We start from the raw sequence: 20,798 nt of genomic DNA on the forward strand, positions 1-20,798 counted from the left end.
TAGAATAGGGTGAGACGTGTGCTTTTTATGGGAAAAAATCTAAATGAGGTTAGTTACCTTGAATAGGGGATTTGATATGATCTTATCGCGTTTTTTGTAATATCAAAAAATTGTGTGAGACAGTCTCACGGGTCGTATTTTGTGAGACGGATTTCTTATTTGGGTCATCCATGAAAAAGTATTACTTTTTATGCTAAAAATATTACTATTGTGAATATCACTAGGGTTGACGTATCTCACGAATAAGGATTTGTGAGACCGCCTCAAAAGAGACATAATTTTTTGTAATTTGTATGGTATATCCTTATTTTTATATGATTATTTATTTGTCACAGAAGATTTTTCGAGAGTTTTATATGGCGAGGACTTTGTCCACCGCCTTATTTCCCTGAGTTCAAGTCAGGATCCACTTAGGTCGGCTGTTCGGACATGTCGTGTTGAACTCCTCCACATTCGCCATACCGAGGAGTGATTCTCGAGCCGAGGAGATTTGAGCTCATGTTGGACATGTGGGATCCTGGTCGGTTATACCATCTTTGGGTCGGGCAGGATTTTTCAGGGGTAACAATATCATTTCCCCCTGTTGGTCTAAAAGAAGTATTAAGTTTAGACCAAGTGTTTGGGTAACAGACAACCCGCATATTTACCCATTTCTGTGTCAGCTTGGCTCGTATTTAAAGTGTCGAAAACAAAATTCCACGAACGGTAAGGATCAAATTCCGTGTGAACTATACCATGATACGCGTGACTTCTATTTTTGGTCATTCGATATACACGTGGACGACCTCGATTACGCTTTTGTTCATATTCTCGAGAGCATGGGTCTGTGCCCATTTGAGTTCACGTCGCGTGATCGTATTCGATCATGCAGTTGTGTTTGCTTAACTCTCGTTATAAATATGTGAGTTTTCTTTTTTATTTTTACCGTTTTATTTCCATTTCGTTACTTTGCCGAATTCACTTCTTTTCTCAACTCCCGACCAAAAATTTATATTCGGACCACCACTTTCACCCCCAATAAGTTAATTTGTAGCCTTATAACTTTAACATGTCGATTCTAGACTATAGGATAGTTCAGGAATTGGCCGAGGAAGTAGATGCTCACCAAATCGAAAGAGCATATTCCTTACGAGGTGATTGAGTAGACATTGTCGAACCGAATACCACTTCTTCGAGATCCGAGGAGCTCTTGGGTTCCGAGCAGGATTCTTCCCACCAACTTAGACTTAGAATTGTCAAGGCCTTAGAAAGACATTTAAAACAGAGGGGGGATTAAATTCGTATGAACTGTCAGGGTTTTATCTCGATTATAGCAAGGGAGACCTTATCAGGGAGAGGCATGCCCAATGGTTATAACTTGGCCATGCTCTAGGCTGAGGACCAAGCCCATAGCCCCCTCTTGATTACCGTACTTTCTACACTAACCAAGTAGTTATGGGCCTTAGATTTTCCATTCCCGAGACTGTGAGGGCCCGTGCTCCTGATTAATTTTTAATTACCAAACAACCAAGATTTATTAGCATAAACAGCAAAAAGAGTAAGAATTTTCTATTTTGGGCTTACAGAAATTTCGGCATTACCTCCCAATAAATAGGAAAACATAAAAATAGATCAAAACAACACAACCAAACATATATATATATATATATATATATATATATATATATATATATATATATATATAACTTGGCCAATTATGTCAGTGAAATGTTTCCGAGTCACTACCTTGGCGCAGGACTACATCTAATGCCACTTCAAGTTCTCAAGAAAGGATCGAAATAGAGGGGGACCTTGATAAGATTTGGGTTTTTTTTTGTGCCCATTTTCTTTGTTCTTTACCCCAATTTACAATAATTATCTTCTTTCTACCTCTTTTCTTTTTTTGTTTAGATGACTAAAGCCGAGATGCTAAGCTTAGGAAAATAAAGAAGGATGAGGTAGAGGGTGAGGCCTCCTAGCAACCATCTCCCAAACTGGTGGAGATACTGCTTTGAAAAAATAAGAAATAACCTTCACAAGACCCTCCCATGCGAGAGGCTATACCACGGGGAGGGCGTGGTCGGGTGATCGGAGGTCCTTCCTCGGAAGCTTGAGCTCCCGATAATAGTTCGATGGTTGACCTAGTGGTTTCCCTCCACCCACTCTCCTACCCAACATCTGAGGCCCCTTTTTCCCCCCCGAGGTCTCGTTTCTACAGAGTGATCAGGTTTAGGCTGCCCTTCACCTACTAAATAATCTGAATTCCAAGGAAGATCTGTTTAAGGTTCAGGGGCCCAGTGATAGAGATGCGGAGAAAAGAATGGCCCTTGGCCTTTTTCAGGTACACTAATTGCCTGAACTGTTTCTACTTTAATTCTTTAATCATCCTTTTCATCTTTAGTTGCCATCACCTCTTGTAGGTTCTTTCTATGCCGCCCAATGCTCCCCCAAGCAGACAAGGCTTAGGAAATGGTCCACACTCGGACTAAGGACATGGAGGATGTCCTGACCCATCATTCTCAACAAGAGTTAGGATTCCAAAGAAAGTGCCTCTTCTGAGGCTGAAATTAAAGATGCTCGGGAAAGGGCTGAGCTGGCCTAGCGGGAGAGAGATGAATACTTAAGAGAACTTGGCTCTAGAAAGTTAGTTGTTGAACCAACGGCAGGAGACCAAGGCTCTTTGGGCTAGCAAGAAGGAAAATTTAGTCAATCCAAAAGTTTTTGTGTCCTCGGCTCGGGAAAGTCTCTGTCATTTTTTGAGCTAGGCTTTCAAGGCTGCCTGGATCAATTTTGGGCTAATGGTTTAGTTCTATAATTTTTATTTTTTTTGTTTTTTGGTAGGTGTAATAGTTGGGTTCGAGCGCTCAATGAAAGTTCCAAATATTTTCCTTAACATCTTCCCAGTATAGGACCCTTCTTTCGAGCAGGTCTTCTGCTCGAGGTTTAATTGAAATTATATTGAAATTTTACTAATTGCTAAATGTCTCCCACAACTAGGATCTCTAATAAAGAATTAATTGAAAATGAGTAAAATATGATAAAGTTTTGATAAGAGTGGAAGCCTTTGCACGACCAGGACCTCTGCTCGGGGTTTAATTGAACATAAGTAAAATATGATGAAATTTTGCTAAGTGTTGAAACCTTTTTCCGGAGCAGGACCTCTGCTCGGAGTTGAATTGAACTTAAGTAAAATGTGATGAAATGTTGTTGAGTGTTGGAACCGTTGCCAAGCAAGACCTCTACTCGGGGTATAACTTAACCTAAGTGAAATATGATGAAATTTTTCTTAATGTTGGAACATTTTCCCTAACAGGATCTCTTCTTGGGGTTTAATTGAGCGTAACTAAAGTACGATGAAATTTTGCTAAGTGTTGAAACATTTACTCGAGCAAGACCTAAGTTCAAGTTTTAATTGAACATAAGTAAAATATGATGAAATTTTGCCAAGTGTTGAAACCTTTTCCCGATCAGTACTTATTCTCGAGATATAGTAACCTCTGCTCGGGGTTTAATTGCTCTGCAACACTGCTGAAAATTTCACCTCTAAAAAATAATAGTAACCATCTACTGGATGAAAATACTGCAATTTTAAAAATAAAATAAATATGAACGAGTAAAAATCATGATAACCAATAACATAATAAAATGTATGAGTAAAAATATTCTTGTCCACTCATATCTCATAAACGTGATGTGTGGAAGAATTAAGGTCCTCGGGTTCACGTGGGTACGTCCAACTCCGACTACTCACTCTTCGGCACCTCCAACCTCTTGATCAAAATGATCACCTGCATCTTTCACACCTATTGAGTCTAAAGACACAACACACCTGTAACGTTAATAGCAAGTACATATATATAACATGCAACAATGAAAAGTACCTTACTAAAAACAATTTCATGAACTTGAGAAGAAACATGAACTTAAACATTTCATATCATATCATAGTGTATCAAAAACATCTCATCATATCTTCATATATTTGTTCATTTTCCTTAATCGAATTCAGTTCGTTAGTTGTGACTTTCGTATCAATTCTATTCGATGTATCCATGTACATATAACTATGGTACCCGGCGACGGGGACATCAGCGACAATATTACCCATCCATTGAGCCTTGTCCATACAGCTCATCGTATACATATATCATCAGTCACAACCAACTCTCATCCTTCAAAACATCATCATTTTCATCACTTATAAAAACATGCATATACGTAATTTTCCTTAAACCAAGCATGCAACTTATTTTTTTCATATTTACCAAAACTTTCATATATATGATACGTAAACATTTAAAAACATGATAAATTTGTGATCAGGGCGCTACCAGGATAAAAACTCGTCCCGCGTGCAAAATGACCATTTTGCCACTAGAAACCCTAAATGACCATTTTACCCATGGACCTCAAAATTTCGACCCTAAGCCAACCGAACTCCTTAAAACACCTAAAACATAATAATTAGCGTTCCTTAGATGTAAACGCGAGCTCATTACAAAAACTTATACGATTCATTTTAAAACTTGGACCGGGGTCCCGGTTTTAATCGAATCAACCAGAAACTTAACCAATTTTTTTCTAAATTAAACCATGACTTTAAACTACACCACCAGCCCCTAAACCAATTTTTTCAGACCACTTAGGACCTACTAATCATGCCTGGAAGCTACTGGAAAATTCCAACGGGTTGAAACCTACAAACCTTAACGTGCCAAGCCACTAACCTTCGACTCTAGCTTACTCTAAGACGGACCAGCTTCGAACCAGCATACCTAGGAACAATCTCGGACCGAGAGTGCCCTACTGGACCAACCTTAGCCATGCATACAGCTCCATGTGCTCGGCCACGCGTGAGGTACCTGAAACAAGCCTCACAACCAGATTCTCCCTAACACAAGCACCACAACCGACTCCTAGCTGTGACCAGCCACAGTTGAGCCATCATGGACCACATCTCAGACCCCTTAGGGTCCTCACTGTGACCTCGGTCGGCTCTCTCACAGTTGGTTCCATTCCCCTTGCCCGATCTATAACCCACGCAACAAATCATGCATAGCTTCGATTGTCCCTCATCCAAACTCGATCACGCCCCAACTATGGCACCATGACACCTAACCCTTGATGTGTACAGCCCCTTAGCAATATAACTCGGCAGCCCCTTACACAACATTTCAAGAAAAACGTGAGTTATGTGCGTAAACATGCGAGTTTCGTGACACCGAATGCATAAACGATTAATATGCAAGAACTACGAAAAATATTCATACACGGCACACACATCAGCATAAATACAACATGAATGATGATAAAAAGGAGAAATATGGCGTGCCTTAGTATTTAGACGCTAGAAAACTTGAAAGTCTACGCATGGGACCTGAACCGGAGAGGCGAGGAAGCCTTTTTTCTTGAAAAAAATCAAAGGCCGAAGCTTTCTGCTAGTTTGCTGCTTTATAACGTGGGGATTGGCTGCTAGAAAATGGGGTGGGCGGACAAGTGAAGAAAAATACGTTTAGGGTTGCTAATGAGGGTTTTTTAAAAAGTTTAATTAAGTACTAATGGGCTTTAATATAAAATTAAGGGATCAAAAGGTTTTTGAGCCCATTAAGCATAAAAATAAACTCATCGAGCCCAATAACACTCCCGAAAAATATTCTATTTAGATACGTTTTAAAAAATATTTTCTGAACCCTCAAAAAGTCACCCCTCTCGCTAAATTTTGTGTATCGGTAAAAAAATTATAACCCGACGAGTAAAAATACCTAATCAAGGTCTATTTTCAAAAATAATACTTACAAAAACACCTCATAATAAATAATTAAAATTAATTATTCAATAAAAATATTTTTCCTGATTAACCCTTGTCTCCGTTACTCGTTCGAGCGCGAAATATAACTTAAAATCCTAATGCATGAAACTTTAAAATAATCTTGAAATAAACCCTAGCCATGAAATAATCATGCATTAAATGCATAAAAATTATTAAACACATATTTTAAATAATACCCTAGATTGCATGCAGTCGGGTTACGTAGTTCGAATTTCCTAGACCTTACAATTCCCTACCCTTAAATTGAATTTCGTCCTCGAAATTTAAAACGTACCGAATAACTCCGGGTAACGACTCCTCATCTCGGCTTCAGTCTCCCAATTAGGCTCCTCCTCGGAATGATTCAGCCACTTGACTTTGACCATGTGGATCACCTTGTTCCGGAGTCTCCTCTCATGTCTGTCCAATATCTGAGTGGGTCTCTCCTCGAAAGACAGGTTCAGTGTCAGCTGAAGTGGCTCATAGTTTAGCACATGCAAAGGATTTGACATGTACTTCCGCAACATAGAGACGTGGAACACATTATGAACTCTTGCCATATTCGAAGGTAATGTAACTATGTAAGCAAGTGTCCCAACTCTCTCTAGTATCTCAAATGGCCATATGAATCTAGGACTGAGCTTGCCCTTCTTCCCAAATCTCATCACACCCTTCATCGGTGCGACCTTCACGAACACGTGATCCCCTATGGCAAACTCAAGATCTCTGTGCCGCTGATCTGCGTAATTCTTCTGCCGGCTCTGAGCGGTCTTCATCTTTTCTTGGATCTTGACCACTAACTCTGTAGTCTGACTGACAGTATCTGGCCCTATCTTTGCCCTCTCTCATAACTCGTCCCAATACACTGGGGACCTGCACTTCCTCCCATATAATGCCTCATATGGAGCCATATCGATTGATGACTGATAACTGTTGTTGTACGTGAACTCCACAAGATGTAATTTTGGCTCCCAACTGCCATGGAAGTCGGTCACACACGCTCTGAATAGATCCTCCAATGTCTAAATCACCCTCTCTGGCTGTTTCTTCGATTTGAGGATGAAAGGAAGTACTGAATAGCAGCTTAGTACCCAATGCCTAATGTAGACTCTTCCAGAATGAAAACGTGAACCTCGGATCCCTGTCTGACATGATGGACACTGGAAATCCCATGCAGTCTGACTATCTATCGGATATATAGCTTTGCGTACTGAGTCATAGTGAAAGTCTTCTTGATCGATAAAAAGTGTGATGATTTAGTGAATCGATCAACTATCACCCAAATGGCATTATACCCATCAATCGTCCTTGGAAGCACTATAACGAAATACATGGTAATATTCTCCCATTTCTACTTGGGAATAGGGAGTGGTCTCAGCTTCCCTACATGTCTCTAATGCTCGGCCTTAATCTGCTGACATGTCAAACACTCGGAGACGAAATGCAGAATATCCCACTTCATGCTCGGTCACCAATAAAGAGACTAAAGATCCTTATACATATTCTTACTCCCTGGATGGATGGAGTACGAAGTGCTATGGGCCTCGCTCAAGATATTTGCTCACAGGGAATCACTGTTAGGAACCCATAGTCGGTCCCTATATCTGACTATGCCATCCACCACTGTATACAACCTCCAGCCCTTAGCCTCATCCCTATGTCTTCACTTCTATGGCTGCTCGTCAGAAGTCTGCCCTGCTCGAATTCTGTCTCTCAGTGTCGACTGCACTGTCAGGGTAGAAAGATTAGGGGCACTTCTCCTAAACTGCAAGCTCAAATCGCTGGATCTCTGCCTGCAATGGTCTCTGTACTGACAACTGAGCGATCATTGAATTCTTCCTACTCAGGGCATCTGCAACTACATTAGCCTTATCTGTATGGTAGCTAATGTCACAGTCATAATCCCTCATTAGCTCTAGCAACCTCTGTTGTCTCATGTTCATCTCTTTCTGTGTGAAGAAGTATTTCAGGCTCTTGTGGTCAGTGAAAATCCAGCACTTCGCTCCATACAGATAATGTATCCAAATCTTTAAGGCGAAAACCACTGCTGCTAGCTCGAGGTCATGAGTTGGATAATTAGGTTCATGGACTTTCAATTGTCGGGACGCATAAGCTATAACTCTGTCATGATGCATAAACATTGCGCCCAAAAATTATTGCTAATTGACCGAAGTGAGAAGCAAAAATATTATGATAAAGACGTTCCTCAGTAATATCATCATGACTTTTGAAATCATGTGCGGTAGCAATACCAAACCAAATACGACGAGTAGTGGGGTCCTGAGTTCTTTGAATAGTAAAAAGGAAAAGCAATCACACAAAAAAAGGGGTCCGGTCTTCATATGTGCATCGAGGGACTTTTTTAATGATTTCTCGGCTTGAGTAACACAAACATTGGTGAGAATCCAATGCCCGAAAACCTAAGGGTTCCTCCGCAAGGTTCGTCCAAATCGAGCTTCTAAGCATCTGTATATACCACTAACTCTCCTTGCCCTGATGGCATAGCTAGAACTGGTGTCGTGGTTAGCCCCTGCTTCAACCAGTCAAAACTCTCCTGACATTCCAGTCCCCAAATAAACTTGGCATTCTTCTTCATCAAGACGGTCATAGGCACCGCAATAGAAGAGAAGCCCTGAATAAACTTTCTGTAATATCCAGCCAATCCCAAGAAGCTACGGATCTCAGTCAAACTCTTAGGCACTGTCCAATCCCTGACTACCTCAACTTTACTGGGGTCGACTCAATACCATCTCGAGATACAATATGGCCCAAGAATTCCGCTCTGTCTAGCCAAACTCACACTTACTGAACTTGGCATACAACCGTCTGTCCTGTAAAGTTTGCAGTATGATTCTCAGATGTTGACTATGCTCCTCTCTGCTCTTCGAATAGATCAGGATGTCGTCGATGAAAACTATGACGAACTGATCCAAATATGACCGAAACACGTGATTCATGAGATCCATGAAGATTGCTAGCACGTTAGTCAGACCGAAGGACATCACCAGAAACTCATAGTGCCATAACGCGTCTTGAAGCCCGTCTTATGTACGTCAGACTCTCTTAATTTCAGCTAGATATCCAGATCGGAGATCTATCTTCAAAAATACCGGCTGATCAAATAGATCATAGATCCTGGGCAGTGGATACTTGTTCTTGACTGTGACACGGTTCAGCTCCCTGTAGTCAATGCAAAGCCGCATGTTGCCATCCTTCTTCTTAACAAACAGTACCGGTGCGCCCCATGGGGAAAATATAGGGTGAATGAAACACTTATTTTGCAAGTCCTATAACTAATCCTTCATTTCTTTCATCTCTACATGTTCTAGATGATAGGGTGCCTTAGAAATCGGCATTGTACATGGCATAAGCTCGATCGAAAAGTCCACCTCCCTGTCCGGTAGAATGCCTGAAACATCGTCTAAGAAAACACTGGGGAAGTCCTTGACTACTTCGACCTCCTCTAACCTCTGGCTGAATGGCTCTGAAACTGTCAGAATGCTGGCCAAAAACACCTGGCAGCCTCTCCTCATGAGCTTCCTCGCACAGATGCAAGAAATGATGTGTGACATCTGCTGATGTCTGGCTGTCTCAAATATAAATGGCTTACCACTGGACCCGTCAAAATCTATGACAGCTCTGTTATAAAAAAAGCTAGTCCATGACCAGAATAATATCAAACTCCAGCAACGGTAGCACAATCAAATATGCCTGTAATGCATTTTTCTATAACCGAAGCTCCAATTTCTTCACTATCTGGTAGGTAAACATTTGATCCCTAGATGGAATCGATCGCCACTGGTATGATTTCTAATCGCTTGACAAAATATTCGGATATAAACAAATGTGTAGCTCCGGAATCCAGCAATACATAAGTGGCTACACATGAAATATATATCCTTCATGCGACAAAACATACCATCAAATCCATTCGCGTTGAAACTTAAGAAATTTTCCTACCGGAAATTAACCAAAAAAATCCTCAAAAATTACTGATTTAACCCACGTGTTCATCAAAATTTTTGAATTAAATCCCCAAAATTTTCGGAAATTACAATTTGGCCTTAAAGTTTTCAAAAATTATATTTTGGCCCTAGATTTATTCAAATTTGCATTTTTGTCCCTATAAAATTTTTGAATTTTAGCCCCATTAAACCTGAAAATCCTCGAAACTCAGGATTTAATCCCAAAAGTTCAGAAAATTCAAAAATAGTCCATTATAATTTCATTTTTTGCACTTCGGTCCTCATATTATTGATTTTTACAATTAGGTCCTTAAAATTATCAATTCGTGCAATTCAATCCTTAAATCCAACTAGGTAGATCATGAATCCTAATTTACTCTATGTTCTCAATCCCATAATTTAGTTCCCACAACAATCATATTGGTGATCATTGTAGAGTCTAGTTCAGCCTCTGCCTCCTGCATGCATCACATATGCTCTACCGGCAGTGGGGCCCTTGTTCCTAGGGCAATCCGCCAAATTATGACCTTTCTGCTTTCATAAACATTTGTAGCTCCCCCATAAAAATTTGTCGAGGTAAAACCGGTTGCACTGCTTGCATGGCTGCCACTCTGCCGGCTTCGGAGCCCCTGGTACCTGTGGTGGCCTCTGCTAACCCGGCCTCTTAATATGTCCTTGGGGCTTCTGCTGCCCCTGATATCTTGGTGGCCCCAAGAACTGTTTCTTCTGCGGTTGGGAGCGGGACTGGGCCTGAGATCTCTTCCTCTGCATCTCAAAATCAATGTCCCTCAGAGTGTGCTCCGCCTGAAAACACAAGCGATGGCCTCACCATAGCTCGCCGGTCTCATCAGCATAATATCTCGGCCCAATTTGGGTCTCAACTCATCCATGAAATGCCTCATCTTCTGGGAGGCATCTCTCGCAATAAGGGGAACAAAATGACAGCGCCTGTCTAACTTCTTGATAAAGTCGGCCACAATCGAGTCCCCCTAGCGGAGACTCATAAATTCTATCGTCAAGCGGCCCCTGACGTCTGCTGGAAAATACTTGCCATAGAACACCTCCTTGAATTGATCCCACGTGAGGGTAGTCGAGTTCAACTCGTGCGCTGCTCCCTTCCACCAAAGGGATGCGTCATCTCTCAACATGTAAGTTACGCACCTGACCTGGTCGAGACTACTCACAAATTTCTGTCTGTGGTCGAGGAGCCTGCTGCGCCTGCTCCAGAATTCTAGCCATGCCCTCGATAATTCGAGTAGCTGCATTCAATGGCGGCGGTGGTGGAGATGGAAAGCCTCTATCATCTCCGGAAGTATCATCATGAAGATCTATGCTAGGGGCGCGTTTGGGAGGCATGATATCTGAATACAGCCCAAATTCTAAACGTAACTCATCATGCAATTTAATCTAGTTTTTCAAAACATTTAATCCTTAAATCATGAAAGCATCTAAACATGTACTGTAAACTGCGGAAAAACGTATAACATGCAATCATGCAGGTGATAGCAATAAACTATTTAAAATATTTAAAACATATAAGCTTACAGACTTGAGTCTTGAAGACTAAGCTGTCAAAGCTGGCGATGGCATAACCCTACAAGGGACCCTAACCCTTGCTCTGATACCAACTGAAATATCTACTACTTAAAATTGCTACTAATTTTTTTTTCACAAGCTCATTTTCAAAAATTCAAAATTATGTATGCATGCAACACAGCTGAAAATTTAACCTCTAAAAAAATAATAGTAACCATCTACCGTATGAAAAAACCGGAGTTTAAAAAATAAAAAAATATGAACGAGTAAAAATCCTGATAACCAATAACATAACAACATGTATGAGTAAAAATATTCATGTCCACTCCTATATCAAAAACGTGATGTGTGGAAGAATTCAGGTCCTCGGGTTCACGTACGCACATCCAGCTCCGCCTACTCAGTCTTCGGCACCTCCAACCTCTTGATCAAAGTGCTCACCTGCATCGTTCACACCTAGAGATTTTAAAGACTCAACACTCCTGTAACTTTAATAGCAAGTACATATACATAACATGCAACAGTGAAAAGTACCGTACTAAATTTACATTTCATGAGCTTGAAAAGAAACATGAACTTAAACATTTCATATCATAGCATAGCATCTCAAAAACATCTCATCATACCATCATATACTTTTTCATTTTCCTAAATCGAATTCAATTCTTTAGTTGTGATTTTTATATCAGCTCTCTTCGATGGATCCATCTACATATAACCATGGTACTCGGCGGCGGAGACATCAGCGACAGTATTACACATCCACTGAGCCTTGGCCATACAGCTCATCGTATACATATATCATCAGTCACAAACAACTCCCATCCTTCAAAAACATCATCATATTCATCGCTAATAAAAACATGCATATACGTAATTTTCTTTAAAACCAAGCATGCAACGTATTTTTTCATATTTATCAAAAAGGTCATATACATGATACATAAACATTTAAAAACATGATAAATTTGTGATCAGGACATTACCAGGACTAAAAACTTGACCCGAGTGCAAAATGACCATTTTTCCCCTAGAAACCCTAAATGACCATTTTACCCATGGACCTCAAAATTTTGACCCGAAGCCAACTGAACTCCTTAAAACACCTAAACACATAATAATAAGCGTTCCTTAGACGTAAAATCGAGCTCGTTACAAAAACCTATATAATTCGTTTTAAAACTTAGACTGGGATCTCGGTTTTAACTTGAAGCAACCCGAAACTTAACCAAAATTTTCTCAACTTAAACAATGACTTTAACATACACCACGAGCCCCTATATCACTCTTTTTAGACCCCTTTGGACCTACTAATCTCGCATGGAAGCTGCTGCAAAATCCCAGCACGTTGAAACCTACAAACCCTAACGCGCCAAACCACTAACCTTCGACTCTAGCCTACTCTAAGCCAGACCAGATTCAAACCAGCATACCCTAGGACCAAGCTCAGACCGAGAGTGCCCTAATGGACCAACCTTATCCCTTCCTACAGCTCCATGTGCTCGTCCATGCGTTAAGTACCCGAAACAAGACCCACAACCCGATTCTCCCTAACACACGCACCACAACCGACTCCTAGCTGTGACCAGCCATGGTTGAGCCGTCATGGACCATGTATCAGACCCTTTAGGGTCCTCACTATGGCTTGGATCGGCTCTCTCATAGCTGTTTCAATTCCCCTTGCCCGATCTATAACCCACACAACAAATCGCGCCTAGCTTCGATCGTCCCTCGGCCATACTCGATCACGCCCCAACTGTAGCACCATGACACCTAACCCTCAACGTGTACAACCCCTTAGCAACGTAACTAAGAGGCCCCTTACATAACAGTTCAAGATAAACGTGAGTTATATGCGTAAACATGCGGATTTCGTGACAACCGAATGCATAAACGATTAATATGCAAGAACTGCAAAAAATCTTATACACGAAACACATATCAGCATAAATACAACATGAATGATGAGAAAAAAGAGATACATGACGCGCCTTAACGTTTAGGTGCTAGAAACTTGAAAGTCTACGCGCGGGACGTGAACTAGAGAGGCAGGAAAGCCTTTTTTCTTGAAAAAAATCAAAGGCCGAAGCTTGCTGCTGAAAAATGTGGGAGTGGTTGTTGGAAAATGGGGTGGGTGGCCACGTGTAGAAAAATAGGTTTAGGGTTGCTAATGAGAGTTTTTTAAATAGTTTAATTAAGCACTAATGAGCTCTAACATAAAAACTAATGGATGAAAAGGGTTTTGAGCCCATTTAGTATAAAAATAAACCCATCGAGCCTAATAATACTCCCAAAAAATATTTCGTTAATATTGCCTGAACCCTCAAAATTTCGCCCGTCTCACTAAATTTTGTGTACAAGTAAAAATATATAACCTAGCGAGTAAAAATACCCAACCAAAGTCCATTTTCAAAAATCATACTTTAAAACACCTCATAATAAATAATTAAAATTAATTATTCAATAAAAATATTTTCATGTTAAACCCGATCTCCGTTACTCGTTCGAGCGCGAAATGCAACTTAAAACCATAATGCATGAAACTTAAAAATAATCTTGAAATAAACCCTAGCCATGCAATAATCATTCATTAAATGCATAAAAATCATTAAACACATGTTTTAAATAAAACCCTATATTGTATGCAATCGAGTTACGTAGTTCGAATTTCCTAGACCTTACACGTTCAATGGTTTGATAATCCCACAAAACACTAAGAAGCTTGTCCTCCACTTTTTTTTTTGCCGAGCCAAGCCTTAACTTTATTGCTTGTACTATTGGACGGTTAGTGACCTCTACTTGTCCATTGCTACGTGGATAGGCTACCAAGGTGAAGACCTGTTTGATTTTCATTTCCCAGCACCCATCTAATACTTTAGAACTGCAGAGCTGTCTCCCATTATCCGAGGTGATTCTTCAAGGTTTGCAAAGAGACGAACAATATTCTTCCATAGGAAGTGTAAAACCTCTTTCTTAGTAATCCGAGCTAATGACTCAGTTTCCACCCACTTAAAAAATAATCAATGGCTACAAGTTTGGAATTTTTTTTTGAACTATTGCTGAAGGGAAGGGTCCAACAATATCCAATCCCCATTGGTCGAAGGTACAAGCAAATGTTACGAACTTAATGAATTCAGCCGGTTTCCACTACAAATTAGCATTTCACTTACAGATTTGAAATTTATTCACTAGGACGCTTGCATCTTTCCTCTTGGTCGACCAAAAAAAAACCGTCCAACAAGGATTTCCGAACCAAAGCTATGCTTCCTAAGTGATTATGCAACATCTTCATGAATTTATCTGAGGAAATATTCAGCTTCTTCTTCTCCCAAGAATTTCAAGAAAGTATGGGAGAAGAATATTTTATATAACACACCGTCCAAGAGGACAAAGTGCAAAGCACTTTGATAAGATCGATTAACTGGTGAAAGAGTATTTAAAAGGGGGGAGGGGTTTGAATAAACACTCACGATTTTCACATTCTTTTCGAATGTTGAGCCAGTTTAGTGACAAACTGAACCTCGGAATCTTGTCAGTCGATATAAATCAGTTAACAATAAAGTGCGGAAATAAACTGACTGATAGGTAGAATAAAAACTGAAATAAGAACACACGAGATTTTATGGATGTTCGGAGATTTCAATCACTCCTATGTCACCCCTTCTATCACAAGGATATGATATCCAATAAAAGACTTTGATCGATACAAACACTTGTACAGACCCATTTCAGTTTGGACTTAACAATGCTAAAACTGAAACTCTTAGTTTACAATATGTTTCACAGTTATCAACTGGACTTAGCACAACTGATCTCTTTTAAGATCGAATTTACAACAAAATAATTCGTGCTAGTAAGCTCGAAAAGTAACCTAGAATGCTACGAATATATCTGATAAGTGCGAGCTTCTAATTTTTTTTGAATATGAGCGAGAATTTCAGCAGAGTAACAGCAAGATTGATAGAATGGTGAATCGTTGTTTTTCAACTGCTCTTCTCTGCTATTTATAAGCTTCTCTTCAACAGTAATAATCAATATAATTTGAATCTTTATATCCGTTGTTTGCCACGTCAATATTTTTCTGACATTCGTACACTGTAGTTTTTCTGAAATGCGGCGTTCCCACTATTAGTTGCAGTCTGCTTTGTACTGTTGTCGGTTGAATGTCCTTTTCGTTAACTGATGACGTGTACAGCTGAAGGATCAGCTGATAAGCTCACAACTGAATGTAGCAACTGATCAGTTTCCAACTGATCAGTCAGTTGTCTGCGTAAGTTCAGTTCAGCTGGTTCAGTTACCTTTTTTAATCTGCGCATTAATATTCAGTTGTAGGCAACTGTCAATTTGAGTATTTGTTCATTTACTTTCGAACTTTTGATCAGTTAATCCAATCGTTTTAAGCACTTAGTTTGTCAAACAACCGAAATTTAGTTTCCAACAGATTTATCTTAGTTTCCCACTTTCTCTTTCGTTCGGTCGAGAATATCCAATTGCATAAATATTGATAAATATCAGATCCCCAGTTTCTTTTTTTTTTTTGCATCTCGGATACAATCATCTTGGTATGTTCAATCAGAGAGACTAGCTCTTTCCCGGTAACTTCCAAGCCGAGGGGTCCGACCAGGAAGCTAGCCATCTTGGGCAATTGATCAGCTTTCCTATCGTCAGCGGGAAGCATTTGTTGTATAAATAGCTCAGCGAAATTTTCCCAAGCCATATTGAAAGGTTCATCATACTTGATTATATTGTCATTCTTTATTTCAAATTTCCCGTTGCTTTGCTAAGTCCCAAGCTCAGAGTCCGCGTAAAGAACAGGTTGGGTGGCTCCCACCTTCAAGTAGATTTGAATCCCAACAAGAGTGCTTCATATTCTACTTCATTATTAGATGCTCGGAAGTCCAATTTTATAGCCATACTGGTTCTTCTGTCTAGGGTAAATCATGAGGATACCGACTCCACTCCCAGCTTTTCAAGAAGATCCATCCACGTATATATTCCACTATTCATCTTCATACATCTGGATTGTTTATGCCAACGCATGAGCCTTTATAACGGTTCATGCTCATATTGAACTTCGTATTCGCTGAGCTCTATCACAAAATTAACGAGTCTCTCGGATGTATCCATGTGAGAAAGAATTATTCCCAAGGAATGTTGGTTAACACGATATTTGGATGTGATAAGAAATATGACCTCAGCTTCCGAGCTGTGATTATCAAAGCCAAACCTAATTTTCTTGTTTGGTTTCATTCAACTTGGCTCCCTTCAACGCGTGGGTAACAAAGTAGACTGATTGGTGAACCACGCCTTCTCTTCAGACCAATAACAAGTTGGCCTCCTGGGTAGTGACTGATAGATAAGCGAAAAAATCTTCCCCTCGGGCTGGTTTTTACGACATGCAGATTGCCTAGATAAGATTTCAACTCCTCAAATGCTTGTTAACTTTCTGCATTTCATTCAAAATTTGATGCCTTTCAAGGTATTTTGAAGAAGGATTGGGCCCGATCTACAGCTCGAAAAATGAATCAAGATAGAGCTGAGATTCTCCCTGTTAGGTTTTGTACTTTGTGAATATTCCTCGGTGACCTCATAGTAGCTTGGACCTGTATTGTTTCGGGGTTGGTCTCGATTCTCCTCTGAGTAATAATGTATCCCAAGAACTTGCCGTTGTGCACACAAAATTTGAATTTTCTTGGATTCAGCTTCAATCTGTCTTTTATATATCACTGATAAGCTTCTCAACTTAGCCTTAATCAAAGCATCATCCACATAGAATTCTATACTCCGACCTATCTGATCATTGAAGATTTTAACCATGAGCCTCTGATAAGTGGCCCCACCATTTTTGAACCCAAAATCCATAATGCATAACAATATATCACTGATAAGCTTCTCAACTTAGCCTTAATCAAAGCATCATCCACATAGAATTCTATACTCCGACCTATCTAATCATTGAAGATTTTAATCATGAGCCTCTGATAAGTGGCCCCACCATTTTTGAACCCAAAATCCATAATGCATAACAACGACGGTGGCTAGAGCTCGTTAAGGACTACGACTGTGACATTAGCTACCATCCCGATAAGGCTAATGTAATCGCGGATGCTTTGAGTAGAAAGGGGATAGTCTTGGCCCATTTATCAGTAAGAAACCCCTACAAATGGAAATTTAGCGCTTCGATCTAGAGATTTATGCTAGGGTAGAAGCCCCTAATCTCGCTACATTGACAGTGCATCCCACTTTGCGAGATAGAATCAAAGGGCAGCATGTTATATTCAGTCGAGAATGGCATTTTTAAGCATCGAGGTCGATTTTGGGTTCCTGGTGGTGATTCACTTAGAGTTGACATTATGACGGAAGCTCACAATACCCCTTATTCCATTCATTCCGGATATACCAAGATGTACAAGGACTTGCAGCTTTTATATTGGTGGCCGAAAATGAAACGAGACATTATGCCCTTCGTATCCGAATGCTTGACATGTCAATAAGTGAAAACAGAGCATCAAAGACCAGCGAGAATGCTTAGACCACGACCTATTCTCGAGTGGAAGTGGGAGAACATTACTATGGATTTCGTGGTAGGATTTCCAGAGACGGTGAAAGGAATCAACGCCATTTGGGTAGTAGTGGACCGTCTTACTAAGTCAGCACATTTCCTACCAGTGAAGACTAATTTTTCCATGACACAGTATGTGGAGCTATACATTCGAGAGATAGTTAGACTGCATGGGATCCCAGTGTCTATAGTGTCGGAGCGAGACACACGATTCACTTCATCGTTTTGGAAGACTAAACTACTATTCAGCACCACATTTCATCCTCAGACCAATGGTCAGTCTGAGAGAGTCATACAAATATTAAAGGATCTACTCCGAGCATGCGTGATCGATTTCCAAAGGAGTTGGGAAACAAAAATACATCTAGTGGAGTTCACTTACAATAACAGTTATAAGTTATCTATAGGAATGGCTCCATACGAGGCACTCTACGGAAGAAAATTTAGATCACCTATTCACTGGGACGAGGTAAGAGAAATAGCTACATTAGGTCCCGAAATAGTTCAGCACAACGCAGAAATGGTCGTCAAGATCCGAGAAAGAATAAAAACTGCTCAGAAACGACAGAAGAGCTACGCGGACAAAATAAGATGAGATCTCGAGTTTGCAGTAGGTGATCACGTGTTTATAAAAATAACACATAAGAAGGGTGTTATGAGATTTGGTAAGAAAATCAAACATTGTCCAAGATTCACTGGACCATTTGAGATACTCGAAAGAGTGGGAGCATTAGCATATCGAGTGATATTGCCACCTAATCTCGCAGGAGTCCACAATTTCTTCCACATATCGATGCTCCGCAAGTACATGTCACACCCTTCACATGTACTGAAATTTGAGCCACTAAAACTTACACCAAACCTATCATATGAGGAGAGGCCTACTCAAATCTTTGGTAGACAAGAGATAAAGTTGCATAACAAGGTGAAAACAAGGTCAAAGTCGAGTGGCTGAATCACTCGGAGGAAGAAGCGACTTAAGAGACTGAGTCAGAGATGAGGATTCGTTATTCCAAACTATTCGGTAAGTCTTAATTTCGAGGAAGAAATTATATTTGGGGGGGGGGGGGGGGGGATAACGTCCAAAAGTTAACTCACGTAAACCACATGCATGCAAATGATTTAAATTGCTTAATTGTTTTATTTAATTGATTTCATATGCTTGCATGATTCACACAACATGATTAAGGGCCCAATCGCATGATTTTATGAAAACTGTAGATTTTACCCGAATATTCGATAATAGGCTGGGGAAAAGAGACCGGGGATGACCATGATAAAATAAATATTTTCATGGCTTATTAATATGATTAAATTTTTCTGTAAATGATAGAGTTCAAGTTATTTTACGAAACAAGCTCGATTTTATCCAGGAAACTGGTATTGGGCAAACGAGGGATTTTTAAAAAAATCAAAATTATTATTTTTGAAATTAATTTTTATAAACTTTTATTTTTCAATTAAATAGGTGTTATTGAGCCTAATTTACCTAAGATTAGTAAACCCAATTGCTCCTAAACTCAAAGATCCAAAACCTAAGCACATTAACAAGCAAATTTAAAATTTATAAAATAAGAAACTAGGATTTTAAGGCTGCATTCAGCCGAAATCTCTCACACACAATACACACCAAATTTCGAAAATTCCTACGGGAGAAAACAAGGAGTCTACGTTGCACGTTCGTCCTTCTTCGCACCCCATGCCTACAATCGTATATTCGAGCGTTTTAAATGCAAAGTCACGTTTCTAAATTCCTTTGACACATCATTCAATCCATATTATGCATGCTTTATTTATTTTTGCATGAGAAATAGTGGAGTTCAAATTGCTTATCGTTTGACTATTATTTTTAAAGTTTTGAAGATTTTTACGTGTATATGAAAGTGTTATTATTTCCAACGAGTACGCTGCCAACATAGAACATTTAAGGGATTGAACAAGTGTCGTTTAGGCACGAGACGGGGGCGGACAGGAGCTAGAAGGGGCCGTGCATGGCTGATGGTTAGAGGCCAGGGTTATCATAGGACATGTGTATGTAGGGTCTCGACTAAGGGAATAGGGGCATGCGGCTCGACCAGGGCTTGGGCAAGGGGTCGTGCTGGACGTGACTAAGGGCTAGGAATAGTCCTAGCATGGCTAGGACCCAAGGGCGGCTGGTAGGGAAGAGTCCACAACCACATGGACTCTTCCCATGCACACGTCGTGTTGTTGCTGAGGGTAGGGTTTTCGGCGTGGCTAGGATGGTCTAGTAGGGTATAGGAGGATGGTCGAGAGCCACAACAGAGGTTGGTGCCGCTTGGTCCATGGTAGCTCAAAGAAATTGGAAGAGATGGGCTGCGGCTGTGAGGGGGTGTGTGCCTGAGCTTTCGCATGGGCTGGTGGGGCTTGTGCATGGTCCAGGTTATGTCTAGGAGGGTCAGGGCTAGGTGTGGTTCAATGTGGCTCGGCCATGGTTCGATGAACTAAGGGTTGTGGCTCAAAGAAAAAGTTGCAAGGGTTCGATTGAAGAGTTTAGGAAGAAAGGGTTTGAACCATGCCCCACGGGGGTTGATTCATGGTTCACGAGGGTAGTTTAGGTATAAAAAATTTATGTTTACAGTTTGGGAAGGAATTATTTAAGTTTGAATTAATTCGGGAACTAAACGTTTATCGAATTAGCAACTAAAGAATTAAATCGAAATCCTCAAGTTTACACTAAATAAAAGTAGTAGAAGTCAAATTTAAATTTAAATAATTATTTGGGATAGTCTCGAGTCAATAAAAGTAAGAAAAAGTCAAAATCGAGAAATATTAAGTTCAGGAGCAAAAAGATCATTTTACACCTGAGTAGAACGAAAAGGACAGTGTCCCGAGGGATCATAACGCATGTTAAATAATATTTTTATAATGTTTATGATGAAAATATGAGATTTCATTATTTATGGTAAAGCTGTGCAATTTTTACTGT

This window comes from Primulina eburnea, chromosome 14 (assembly GCF_022965805.1).
Source record: "Primulina eburnea isolate SZY01 chromosome 14, ASM2296580v1, whole genome shotgun sequence".
In the NCBI taxonomy this organism is placed as follows: Eukaryota; Viridiplantae; Streptophyta; class Magnoliopsida; order Lamiales; family Gesneriaceae; genus Primulina; species Primulina eburnea.